The following is a 13,471-nucleotide window of genomic DNA, read 5'->3' on the forward strand; positions in this document are numbered from 1 at the left end:
TGAATTTTTACACTGTTGAAAAGGAAAGGGCCTGTGGATATGCATTTTTAGGAAAGCTTATGAGGCTTCATACATCTCCTGTTTTCTCCACAACTCCTCTATTTCATCCATTAGCAGTCACTGAAGACTATTTTCAGTCCAGCATTCTTTAAGGTGTGAGGCTGATTTAATAAAAGGATTCTGTGATGCCAACCACACAGTTGAAGCAATTCCATTATTTAAATGGTCATTAGCACTTCCTTGGATCCTTTTGGATTCGAGTTTTGTTTTGATTTTGTTTTTTTCAATTGCTTGGCCCTAGCTTTGCTCATTCTATTTAATAATATCATGATAGATCTACAAGGCAACCCACATCCTCTATGGACGTGTTTCTCAGCTGGGGGTGATTCTGCCACCCCCACCCCACCCCCGCTTTGATGGTTAGGACTGAAGGGGTACTACCAGCATCTAGTGGGTAGAGCCAGGATGTCTCTGCACATCCTACAAAGCACAGAGCAGCCCCCTTACAAAAGAATTATCAGCCCCAGTGTGAACAGTGTTGCTGCAGAGAAACCTGGTGTCTGAAATGTGTTGAGTTTGACGTTTGGTCATTTTCATAGAAACTGTGAGATGAGAGATGAAATCAACTATGAAATGACTCACTTAAGGAATAAAGGTAGCTCAAATCCTACATCAATTAAATCATCTACTTAAAAAAAAAAAAAGCCATTTACATATGGTCTAAATAGCTTGTTGAATGCAATGAAATCACCCAACTCTTAAAGGTCTGACAGCCCTATTCCAGGTGCTCTGGGCATGGTGTTCAAAACCAAGAATTAAAGAACATCACCCCACGCCTACAACTCCACTAATTTGAAATAAACATACACTGTATTAGATACACTTTGGAGTTACAATTACTCTGGATAACTACAGAAAAACAAAATTAATTCTTCACACTACACATAAAAACTGCTACTTGTCATGGTTGAAACCTGAGAGCTCTAAGAAAAATTAGCAATTTGTTAATTGGGATTCTATTTATCCTTTCATGCACAAAACTAATTATTTGTTTGCAAGATGCTGTGTCTTCATTAAAACGATTAGCATTCTGAGTAGATGGCAGTATTAATTTTATAAATGAAATTGGAATTTCACCACACTGTTTCATGCAGTTAAGACAATGAGTATTTCCACATGATATCAATCTGTCTAAAAAGGACCATTCTTTATAGAAACAGAAAGCAGATATATATCTAATTCACAATGTCCACTATTTTTTGAAAAGTCTTCCTAGATATCAAGGAGGCCTATATATTATTTTTTAAAAGATAAACATGAATATGTAATATGTATATATGATATTGGGCTATGTACTATTTACCAAACCTTATCTCCCCCCCAATTTTTAAACAAATATAAATCAAATATAAAGCATATATAAAGTCATCTCTTCAATTTTTCTAAGGAAGGGGAGCCTGTGACCAAATTATCTTCTCCAAGAGCAAGAGCAACTAATCTAAAATTAATTAATAAGTCTTCTGAATTTGGAATGTATTCCCTATTTTTTTAGGCAGCATGCTTATTACCCCAATAGTGCCTTTATTGGTTTAATAATATTATGAATTTCATTCGCTTAGAATGTGGTAGTTGGACATGAAGGGGAGTGTCTTGGGAATGTAAGGGTCAGCTAAGGGAAGGCTATGGGATTTTAGATGGCCTCGGGCAGTTCATAAAGTGGATGACCTTCCCAGTGGATAACTAGAAGTGGGAAAGTGGAGCCTAGGACCACTTCAATTTTTGTGGAATCAGAAGACACAGCAAATTAGAAGTGTTCAGAGAAAACAAAATCTATATAAGGCAGAACTCTGAGAAAAGTTAGCCTGGGTTCTCTTCCACACCTTGAAAATGGTAAATACCCACACTGCTGGAGCCCACCTCTCAAACTGGTTGAGTAACTTTAATGAATAAGGCAAGAAATCTGGTTGCAAAATCCTCTGATAATATTAGCAGAAATAAACTAGCTAAGGTTTTCAAGCATTTAAACACGATTTGTTCCTAAATGGAAAAGTATATATTAATAGACTTGTTTTTTAAAAGAGCATATTTTTTAAGTTTATAAGCTTTATTTTTTAGATCAGTTTAAGTTCATAGAAAAACTGAGTGCAAACTACAGAGTCCTCATATACTCCCCATCCCCACCAATGCACAACCCCTCCCCCCACTGACACCCCACACCACAATGGTACATTTGTTACAATCGATGAACCTACATTGACACATCATTACCACCCAAAGCCCATAGAGTAAGTTAGGCTCACTGTCGGTGGTGTGTATTCCATGGGTTTTGACAAATGTATAATGACATGTATCCACCACTACAGTACATATCATGTAGAAAAAGAACTATACTGGGGACGCCTGGGTGGCTCAGTCGGTTAAGCATCTGCCTTCAGCTCAGGTCATGATCCCGGGGTCCTGGGATCGAGCTCCGCATCAGGTTCCCTGCTTCTCCCTCTCCCTTTGCCTCTCCCCCTGCTTGTGCTCTCTCTTGCTCTCTCTGTTACTATCTGTCTTTCTCTATCAAATAAATAAATAAAATCTTTTTTAAAAAAAAGAACTATACTGGTGGCATTTCAAAAATTTTTTTTTTGTCTACACAGTTAGAGTTAAGAGGATTCTTTTCAGCCAGTGCTGCCTCTATCTACCTCCAAAAAGTGTTGTTGCTAAAAATAAAGCCTCTCTAGTCTAAGCTCCCACTTGCAGTCCTTACCACACTGAGTATTAATTGGATTTTTCTTAAATTAACATTTGGGAAGGGTTAATGGAAAATGACATGCCTATTTAATGCTCTGCTCATTTGACATGATATCTTTCCAGAAATATCTGTAAGTAGATACAGGCTTTTACATGGATTAAAATGTCAGTAGTTGATTTCATAAAGAAGCAACACCACAATTATATTTCTTGTGCTGCTCCATCCTCAAACTGAATTTCTGGGAACATTTCCAAGTATCCCCAACAGCCTTTCTAGGTTAGTGACCAGGAATGTTTGCAAGTGACTAAATTTATATCATTTGGGCAAAAACTTCCCTTTGTGTTTCAGGCTATGTTGATACAGAACAAAATAGAGTACAGAACTGGCAATTATCCTATTAATTTGATGAATGTGGACAGCTACACCAGATATTTTAAACCACCAAACAGGATTTTTTTTTTCATCTCGATGATCTAATTTGTTAACCAGATAACTGCCAAGACTCCAACTTCATTCTGTTCCATATAAAATTATTCATAATTTTTCATATTTCCAGTATCAGCTACTTAAGGGAAATGAATGTAAATGTATGGGTATTTTTGCGTTAAGGCTGTATTTCTCACTCCATACTGATGATGTAAAATGAAACAAAGAGAGAACATAAATAGTTATGGCTATTTTTGTCTGGCTTCTCAAATGGCCAGTATACATTAAAAAGCAATATGGCATGGTGGCTAATATCAACAGCTTTGGAGCCAACATGCTTGAGTTCAATGCTGTCTCTGCCTCCTACTCTATATGTGACCACTGCCTCAGTTTTTCTATCTGTAAAATGGGGAAACAGTGGTGCCTATCTCATGGGTCCTTGTGAGGATTAAATGAGCCGGTACATATAAAGTGCTTAAGATAGAACTCAGATCATAGTAAGCACTGAATACTATAGCTATTATCCTTATATTAAATTCATTGCTAAGATTGGCCAAACCCATGAAGTATCTTTTAGGGATGATAACAATGTCTTAAAACTGGATTTTGCAGGTGGTCGCACAACTCTGTAAATTTAATAAAAATCATTTAATTGTCCATTTAGCACAGGGGAATTTCATGGTAAGAAATGATACCACAATAAAGCTGTTTAAAAGAAAAAAAAAGAGTGTCCAGCCTTATTAACTCTATAGCATTAGGCTCCTGAACTGTAAAGTCTGAGAGTAAGAACTGAGAAGCATGAGGGAAGGAAAGAGAAAGCTCAGTGGAGCTAGAGCCTGTCCTTTCTTCTGTCCTATTGGATGAATTGCTTCTTAGTACAGGAGGAGAACATCTCATTTGCTGTCTCCTTTGAGCTGCTTCTTCGCCTGTCCTCTCAGCACCCACGAGTCGCTATTAATCATCTGTCCAGCACTGGGAGGGGAATTTTGAAAAAGCCTAAAAATTACTCTTCTATTTGCAATGTGTCTCGAGCCTACACCTAAACCTTCTGTTTCCTGCAATGCTGTTTCTTAAAATTGAGTATAATTTAACAATACTCTAGGTATGACTTTCTCACTCTCCTTAACCTCATTGGTGATTTACATTTTTTTTCACTGATTCACTCATTAATTCAGCATTTATTATGCCACCACCCCTATGCTCCAGGCACATTTCTGGAAAGTGGGAGTGGGGGGAGGGGAAGGCCAAAATAATATGTTCCCTGCCCTCAAGAGTCTCATAGCTTCTAAAGTGGCTCTGTCTGTCTAGATATGTCCCTTTTTAAGTCTACTCACTGTTCCTTAATTAAAAAACAAAACAAAACAAAAACAAAACTTGAATCTTCTTTGAAGCTCCTTCCCCCTTTCCAGTGTAGAACACTTCCCACTTCCTCATCTCACAGCTCAAAAGGAAGAGATTAGAGCTGGTTGCTTCCACTGTCATTGGCAACTTCTCTTCCTGAGTCCGCGTCGGCTGCTCATCCCACATCTTCTGTCCTAATCCTTGTCGTTTAGTTTCTAGGACACCTTCGTGCTTTCCTTCCTTTCCTAGTCATTACCTTTCCTGGTTTCAATATCCCTGCTGCCGATCTTTTCAAAATGACCTTCACTTTTTTGTTGTTGTTAGCGCAGTTTTAATTAATGACTACACTTCAACTTCCTGTTAGGCGCTGGGAGGAACGTACACTTGTCAGCATACAGAATGGACCTCTGTGCATATTGTTATAAAATTCCTTGCTCGTACTAGAACTTCCTCCCCTTTCACTTTTTCCATTTTTTTTAGCTTCTGAGTCTTCTATCTTGCTCTTCTCGTTACCTTTAATAACCCACTTCTCCCTAGTCTTTGTTCCATTGACTCCAAGAAGATGTCAGTTGGATTTCAGGGCTGGTCCTTTCAAGGAAGCTCTTTCTATTGTCCTATTTCTTTTGGCATGTTTGTCTTTTTCCCCCCGTTCCTGTCTTACACTTCTCTAATCCTGGGAAAATCTCGCTATCTTGCTTTCTTAGTCCCTGCTTCAAAGCCACATGATGTTACTAGAGATTATCATGAAGTTGAACTGATGAATTCCACTGAACAGTCTTACTTAGGTGCTAATTAGCTCAGCCCCTTTTGGGCAGGTGAGAACCATGTTCAAAGCTGCAATTTAAGAAATTACTCTCAGAATTATATTGGGTGGGTTGCGTTAAGAGAATCCCGGGTGACAGAAGACTGGTTAGAAGACTATGGCAACATGGGGTGCCTGGGTGGCACAGTCAGTTAAGCGTCCGACTCTTGGTTTCAGCTCAGGTCTTAGCTCAGGGGCATGAGATCGAGCCCCATGTCGGGTTGAGTGTGGAGCCTGCTTGAGTTTCTCTCTCCCTCTTCCTCTGCCCCTCCCTCCCCTAAAATAAATAAATAAATCTTTTAAAAAAACACTATAGCAACAGTCTGGACAAGAGCTGACAGAGATTAGGATTGAATGGGTATTTCCGATCTATAATCTGCAAGACTTGGTATCCAAAGGAGAGAGAAGTATCCACAAGATATTTACATTATGAGATTCGGTGACTAAGGTGCATGAGGTTTCTTTGATGAAGACGGCCAGCAGGGAGTAAAAATGAAAAGGTGAAGGCAGGCAGAAGCTCTCACTGAGTTCCCATCCCATTCCCCACCTTGCCTATTCTAAGCTTTTTCCCCGATCCTCAGATACTCAATCCCTGATGACCTCTCCCTGACGATGACCTTGCCTCTTACTGTACAGAAAAATCTACCTGAAGAAGATGCCTAATTCTCTTCCTCTCCATCTCCACACTTTTGTTTGAAACCAAATTATTTCTTTTTCCCTTTGGGTTTTAGAGGTATATTTTTCTTCCTTCTCAGAGAGAGCCTTCCCCGTGTACTCTCAACTATATCCTCCCCTTGCAAATTGTCCGATCGGTGATGTCTCATCTTTTATCACCCCTCTGCCTACAAAATGGCCCAGATTTCTTCTTTATTCTCTCTCTCTCTCTCTCTCTCTCTCTCTCTCTCACACACACACACACAAAACAAAGCCCAAACAACCAACATAGGATTCTTCCCTATGCTCAGCTACTCCTTCAAGTTACTAACTTATCTCTCTCCTTTCCATTATCACAAAACGTCTCAAAATAACCTGGTATGCTTGCTACATGCCTTTTCTAACCACTTATTCACTTGTCTCCTGACCCCTTGAATTCTTGTGCTGGCATCTTCACTCCTGACACACTGTTTCTCATACTCTTCCTCTCATTCAGAACTAACAACCAGTCCATCCCTCTTGGATAGCTCAGTCTTTGATTTGCACACTGATCTCCCCAAAAGCCTCTTCCCTGGCCCCACTCCACTTTCCTTACTCCCAAGTCCCACCGAAGGGATTGGTTCCCTGAATCCTCTTCTCAGGAATGAGCTCTCTTTGACAGAGCAGCTATTGATTCTCATATATCTTTTCAGCAATGACCTCTCTGCTAATGTCCATCTTTTCATTTGTACTCCCTGCTGGCCATCTTCCTCCAGGAAACCTGTCAGAAGTGCCCACTGACTGTCTTCAAGGCTCAGCTCTTCTTCCTTCTAAAGTTGTTCCTCTATTTTTATTAATGTCACATCTCATGCTCCTTAGTCATGGAATCTCATCATTTAAATAGCTTGTGGCTACTTCTCTCTCCCTTTCATACCAACAAGTCCTGCAGATCACAGATCTGAAATACCCATTTCCACCACTTCAATCCTAATCCCTGCCCTGTCCCCTCTTGTCCAGACTGTTGCCATAAGCCTCTAACTGGTCTTCTACCATCCAGGCTTCTCTTCACGCAACCCATCCCATATAATTCTGAGAATAATTTCTTAAATTGCAGCTTTAAACATGGTTCTCTCCCCTGCTCAAAATATGCCCTGGCTTCTCACTGCCAGTTGAATAAAATGAAGTCTTCTTATTCTGATATCCAAAGCTTTCTACCATCTGCTCTCAGCTCAGTGAAGCTGGAACCGCTGCCAAACTGAGCTGCTCCATGGGCCCTCTGAGCTCACCGTTCCCCTCCCAGATGCATTTATTCACATAGTTCCTCTGTTTGGAATATCATACTTCCTCATCAAATAGCCAGATTTGACCATCCTTCTCTTATAGCCTCCCTGATCCGCAAACCAGAGTGATATGTATCCCTCCTCGGATCAGAAATACTATTTCTTTTACATTGGTATCAGTCTGACTGAAACATTTGTGCATGTGTCCTACTTTATCTACTAGCTTGCAAACTCTTTGGGAGCAGAGGCTGTGGATCTGAGTCTAATTTGGTGACTGTATACACACCGTCACATAGAGTGTTGGTTCCCAAACATGCCACGAAGACAATTCCCTACAGAACTTGTTAAAACACACACTACTGCCCCCCCACCCCGCCAAGTTTTTGAGTCACTAGGTCAGGAAAAGGAGAATTTGCATGTCTAACAGATTCTCAGGTGATGCTGATGCTGCTAGTCCAGGAACCATAATTTGAGAACCATTTGCACAGACAGGGTGAAACCTTCTAGGCTCAAATCTATTTTCTCTCTCTCAAATGCCACAAAACTTTGAATAAATAGACAAACGTTCTGAGCCCCAAGTTCTTCATGTGTAAAAGTGAAATCACGATACTACTAGTTCTGCATACATGACGGATGGTGGTTAAAATCAATCACCAAAATATGTAGAACACCATATAAATAAATGCCAAATGGATAAAAATAGTTAAGCGATCCACCTCGGAAAGCCAAATGCATTTGGGTAATATTTTTCTCGGTGTCCCTTTCTTCTTTGTTCAGTGTATGCTTTTGAGCTTATTCTCCAGTGAAATAATCACTTCCCTTTTCTCCTATAGAGATTCTGTAAAACGTGACTGAAAAAACCCATTGCTACATTCGACATCAGATGCAACAAATATATTTCAGAAATTCTCTCCTTGGGTCTGTGTGCAAGGTGCACATGGAAGCAGTTGGCCCATCAGTTGAAAAATTCCCTCCACTGAAAATGAATGACTTGGCTCATTCCCTATGTGTCCCTGAAATTCAGGGCTAGTATTAGGGCAAGGCTACTTTGCCTCAGGACAAAAACTTGAGGGAGTGCTAAATAACTGAGTAGTCAAGACAAATGGTATTTTAACATAATATTGTTTTAAATAAGCACTAATGCAAAAAACCCATGATGGTGGGGAGTGGCTTCACAACATTGGATTTGGCAGTGATTTCTTGGGTCTGACACCAAAAGCAGAGGCAACAAAAAATATCTCTAAAGTGGACTATATCAAAATTAGAAACTTCCATGCATTAGAGGACATAATCACCAGAGTAAAAGTCAGCCCACAGAATGAAAGAAAATATTTGTAAATCATATATCTGATAAGAGCTTAATATCTAGAATATATGAAGAACTCTGACAGCGCTAAAAAAAAAAGAAGAAAGAAAAGAAGAAGAAAAGATTTAACCCTGTTAAAAATGGGCAAAAGACTTGAGTAGACATTTCTCCCAAGAAGACAGACAAATGACCAATAAGCACATGAAAATATGCTCAACATTACTAATCACTAGAAAAATGCAAATCAAAACCACAAGGAGGTACCACTTCACACCCATTAGGATGGCTATTATACTAGAAAAAAGAAAAGGAAGGAACAAGTGTTGGCAAGCACATGGAGATATTAGAGCCCTTGTGCACTCTTGGTGAAAATGTAAAATGGTACAGCTGCCATGGAAAACAGTATGGAGGCTCCTCAAAAAAATGAAACATAGAATGAACACACTATCTACCAATTCCACTTCTGGGTACATACCCAAAGAATTGAAAGCATGGACTCAAATAGATATTCATACACCCATGTTAGTAACTGCAATATTCATAAGAGCCAAAAGGTCGAAGCACCCCAGATCTTATCAGCGGATGAATGGATCAACAAAATGTGGTAGATACAAACCGTGGAATATTAATCAACCTTAAAAATGAAAGAAATTCTGGGCGCCTGGGTGGCTCAGTTGTTAAGTGTCTGCCTTCTGCTCAGGTCATGGTCCCAGTGTCCTGGGATTGAGCCCCGCATCGGTCTCCCTGCTCCGCGGGAAGCCTGCTTCTCCCTCTCCCGCTCTCCCTGCTTATGTTCCCTCTCTCGCGGTGTCTCTCCCTGTCAAATAAATAAAATCTTTAAAAAAAAAATGAAAGAAATTCTGACACATGCTACAACATGGAAGAAGCTTGAGGACATTATGCTAAGTGAAACATGCCCATCACGAAAAGACAAATACTGCATGATTCCACTTATATGTGGTATCTAAAGTAATCAAGCTCATAGAAACAGAAAGTAGAATGGTGGTTGCCAGGGGCTGGGAGGAGGGGGAAATGGGAAGGAGGAGGACAGGTTTCATAGGTACAGAGTTTCAGTTTAGAAAGATGAAAAATTCCCGGATGTAAGCTGGACAAAAATGTCCATCTACTTAACATTACTAAACTGTACATCTGCAAGCAATAGGGTGGAAAATTTCATGTTATGTGTATATTACCACACTTTTAAAAAATAACTAAAAAATCCACAATGAACAAAGTATGAAAATGCTTAATAAAGGCAGGACTAGTATAAATTTTGAGAAGTTGTCTAGTTCTGTAGTTAAGAGATCAACAGACCATACAATCTTTTCTTGTTGTTTTCCACGAATTGGTAAGTGGTGTCCTAGTGCCTTGTGAAATGATTCTCCACCCTTCATGCTTTTTCAAGTTTGCAAGGAGTTCTCCCATTTTTAAAACTTCCATTTCTTGGGGAGCCTGGGTAGCTCAGTCAGTTGGGTGTCCGACTCTTGATTTCCACTCAAGTCATGATCTCAGGGTCGTGGGATCAAGACTCTCTCTCCCTCTCTCTCTGCCCCTCCCCCTGCTCATGCTCTAAATAAATAAATAAATAAATAAATAAATAAATAAAATATTTTTTAAAAAACAAAAACAAAACCACTTCCATTTCTTCTGCTTGTAAGTGTAGAGGAATCTGAGAGCATAAAGGTCATCTAATGGTTCATCAATAGTTAACAAGGGACAAAAAATTCTCACTGTTGATCTGTAATTTCAGTGCTCTGATGATGGTTCAAATCCTAATCTTTATAATAATCAATGGCATGGTCTAGTTCCAATGCACTTCAATCAGCTCATTTAAAAATCCTCACTAGTCTTCTCAAACACAGCACTTAAGTGTCATCACTTAAATTTACTGATGGCGAAACACAGGACAGAGAGGACACTTAAGGGAAGTACTCAGGGTTCTGCTAATCAGAGGACCCATTGTCAAAGAGCAGGAAATTCTTCATGGTTTCAGAGCTGGGCTCTCAATGGTGGAATCTAGCAAAAACTCACAGGATTTAAAACCAGAATACAGATTCCCAGTGCTGTCTCAGTTACTGGAAAACACTTCCATTGGTCGCAAAGAAAACCACAGAAATGCAAGGGAGATTATAGTCTGGCATTTAGTTCATGCAGTTCAAAATACCTTTAAGCAATGAAAATCATATAAGCCTCAAGAGTCAGAAAGCGATTTAATGAATAGGTTTTATACTTAAAAAAAAAAAAAAAGCTCAAAGAACAATCTGAATTATGTATTCTATTCTATTTCTTACTGTTAAATGCAGATATTGAAATGTATATCCAGAGCTTTATAGGAACACAAAATAAAAGCAATGTCGTGTATTATGTTCCAGGAGGTAATTCAGTGTTTTAGGATGAGCCAAGAGATTTATCAAGCAGCCTCAAAGGGAGGCAGAGTTCAAGTCCGGGCTCATCAATAATACATAAATAAACTGAACAATTAGGTACAAAGCAACTATCTTGTCAGACAACTTATTAGCCGATAAATGATACACTCACTCGCTGCCTTGAGTACAGAAGGAAAAGACGTCTTAAGGCAGGAAATGGACTGAATAAATAAAAGAGAAGCAGTCAAGCACTGTCTAACCTCCCCACAGCCTGTGGACTTCATTCCTACCTCATCCTGCTGTGAAGGAAGGCCAGGGTGTTAACATGGGAAGGTGAATGAAGCCCAAATGAGGAGCTTCCCCTCTGAATTCCATTGCCTCTGTAAGCCACCCACAGCTTGGCATCAAGAGGTCTGCATATTTTGGAGAAATGGCAGACAGGCTGAGAGTCCAAAAGAATTTTGCTTCTTGTGGGGCTTAGGTTCTGAAAGGAGTGCCTAAGGCAGAAATAAGATATAGTTAAATGACCTTAGAAAATCCCTAATTCTTGCCCTCAAGGTTATGACACAGAGTGTTCAAGCAGCAAGCGACTCAGCCCCTTCACCAGTGTTCCCAGCGCCCATGTCATCTGAGGATCAGAGCAAGTGGGGCACTTGCAGGCATCTCAGGGCCACGAAGGAGCGGGAGCCAATTGTCACATGCCACCAAGACCAGGAGGAAGTCAGTTCTTTCTTCATTGGCTCACCAGATTCATGGGGCGCCTGGGTGGCTCAGATGGTTAAGCGTCTGCCTTCGGCTCAGGTCATGATCCCAGGGTCCTGGGATCGAGCCCTGCATCGGGCTCCCTACTTCTCCCTCTCCCTCTACTGTTCTCCCTGCTTGTGCTCTCTCTCTGTCAAATAAATAAATAAAATCTTAAAAAAAAAAAAAGCCTTAGAAAATACAAACTCTTTTTAGCTACGTCTAATGGATGGTGTTATAAAGTGCCCTTCTCAGCATAAACCGATGCCTCCTGAGAGACCAAGTGGATACTAAGATGCTGGGTATCCATGAAGGAAGGAACAGCCCTCTGCGCAATGATGTGCCCAGTATCTGCATATATACGTACATACATACATATATATATATATATGTATATATATATATTCGCAGCTTTACACATTTTGCCTCCAGTGTTTTTTTCCCATTAACTATGAGCTAAATGTCTGCTTGAGTAATTGTTTCTCCTTTGGTGTTAACAAAAGAACATATGCTATTTCACTTGCATCTCATTAAGCTCTTCAAATATTAGAGCTGTAGGAGACTTGGTATTTCTACAGAAAAAAATTAGCTGTCTTAGGCAACGTGTTCATCTCTACAATGCTCCCACCCCCTCCCCCATCTCGGGGAGTTCCATTCCAAGACCCCCAGCAGATGCCTGAAACCACAGATAGTGCCCAACCCTATATATGCCATGTTTTTCCTATACAGACACACTATGATGAAATTTAATTTATAAATGAGGCACAGGAGGGGCGCCTGCTGGCCCAGTCGTTAAGCGTCTGCCTTCGCCTCAGGTCATGATCCCAGGGTCCTGGGATCGAGTCCCGCATCGGGCTCCCTGTTCAGCGGGAAGCCGGCTTCTCCCTCTCCCACTCCCTCTGCTTGTGTTCCCTCTCTTGTTGTCTCTGTCTCTGTCAAAAAATAAATAAAATCTTTAAAATAGCTAAATAAATAAATGAGGCACAGGAAGAGACTAACAACAATAAGTAATAATGAAATAGAACAACTATAACGATATGCTGTAATGAAAATTATGTGAATGTGGTCTCCTTCTCTCTCTCAAAGTATCTTACTGTCCTGTACTTACTCACCTTCTTCTTGTGGTTATACTGGGAGACGACAGAATGCCCACACCATGAGAGGAAGTGACGTGAGTGACATAGGCATTGTGATGTAGTGTTAGGCCAGATTCACCTTCTGACGACTGGACAGAAGGAGCAACTGTTGAAAGTGAAACTGTGGATAAGCGGGGACTACTGTCATGTAAAGTATTTTCAAATGGAATGTTCCTTGCCTACTCATTCTTTTGAACTCAGGAGGGTACAAAGCGTATCAAGGCTGGGGGGCTCCTAACCAAAGCCGGACTCAGGACACCATCCCCTTTGACTCTAGCCCAAGGCTGACCCACAGGAGCTTGATCCACACCTCATGACCACCACACTGGCTTGATCCAAAATTGTGCTCAGACATAGGACGGGCAGATCATATTTGCTGCTGAGCCACCCAATGCCCTGAGCTATGTCCCAGCAATGGCAGAGCTTTACTGGGGGAGAGGATGGGGTCCACAAGTGCCCACAGTTCTAACTTAACAAGTCCTCATGCCATTCTTACTGTGTTCCACGGTCCAAACTCTTTGAGATACTACCTGTTTTAATTATTATCTCTATCTTTCAGATGGGGAAACTGAGGCACGGAGCAGGGAAAAGAACTGGCCTATGATCACATAGCTAGCAAGCAAAAGAGTTGGGATATAAACTCAGACAGGGTTTGCATCTAGAGTCCATGCTTCTAACCACGCCGTGGTGGTGGGCTTGAGGT

General features: G+C 40.6%; 1 protein-coding gene across 1 annotated transcript in view; it reads right to left on the reverse strand.

Annotated features, from left to right (window-relative positions):
- TOX (thymocyte selection associated high mobility group box) overlaps positions 1-13,471 on the reverse strand; it is a 291,825-nt gene that overhangs the window by 160,906 nt on the left and 117,448 nt on the right. The gene's annotated exons all lie outside the window — the stretch shown is intronic.

The sequence above is a fragment of the Phoca vitulina genome, unplaced genomic scaffold, assembly GCF_004348235.1.
Source record: "Phoca vitulina isolate PV1807 unplaced genomic scaffold, GSC_HSeal_1.0 scaffold25, whole genome shotgun sequence".
Taxonomy (NCBI): Eukaryota; Metazoa; Chordata; class Mammalia; order Carnivora; family Phocidae; genus Phoca; species Phoca vitulina.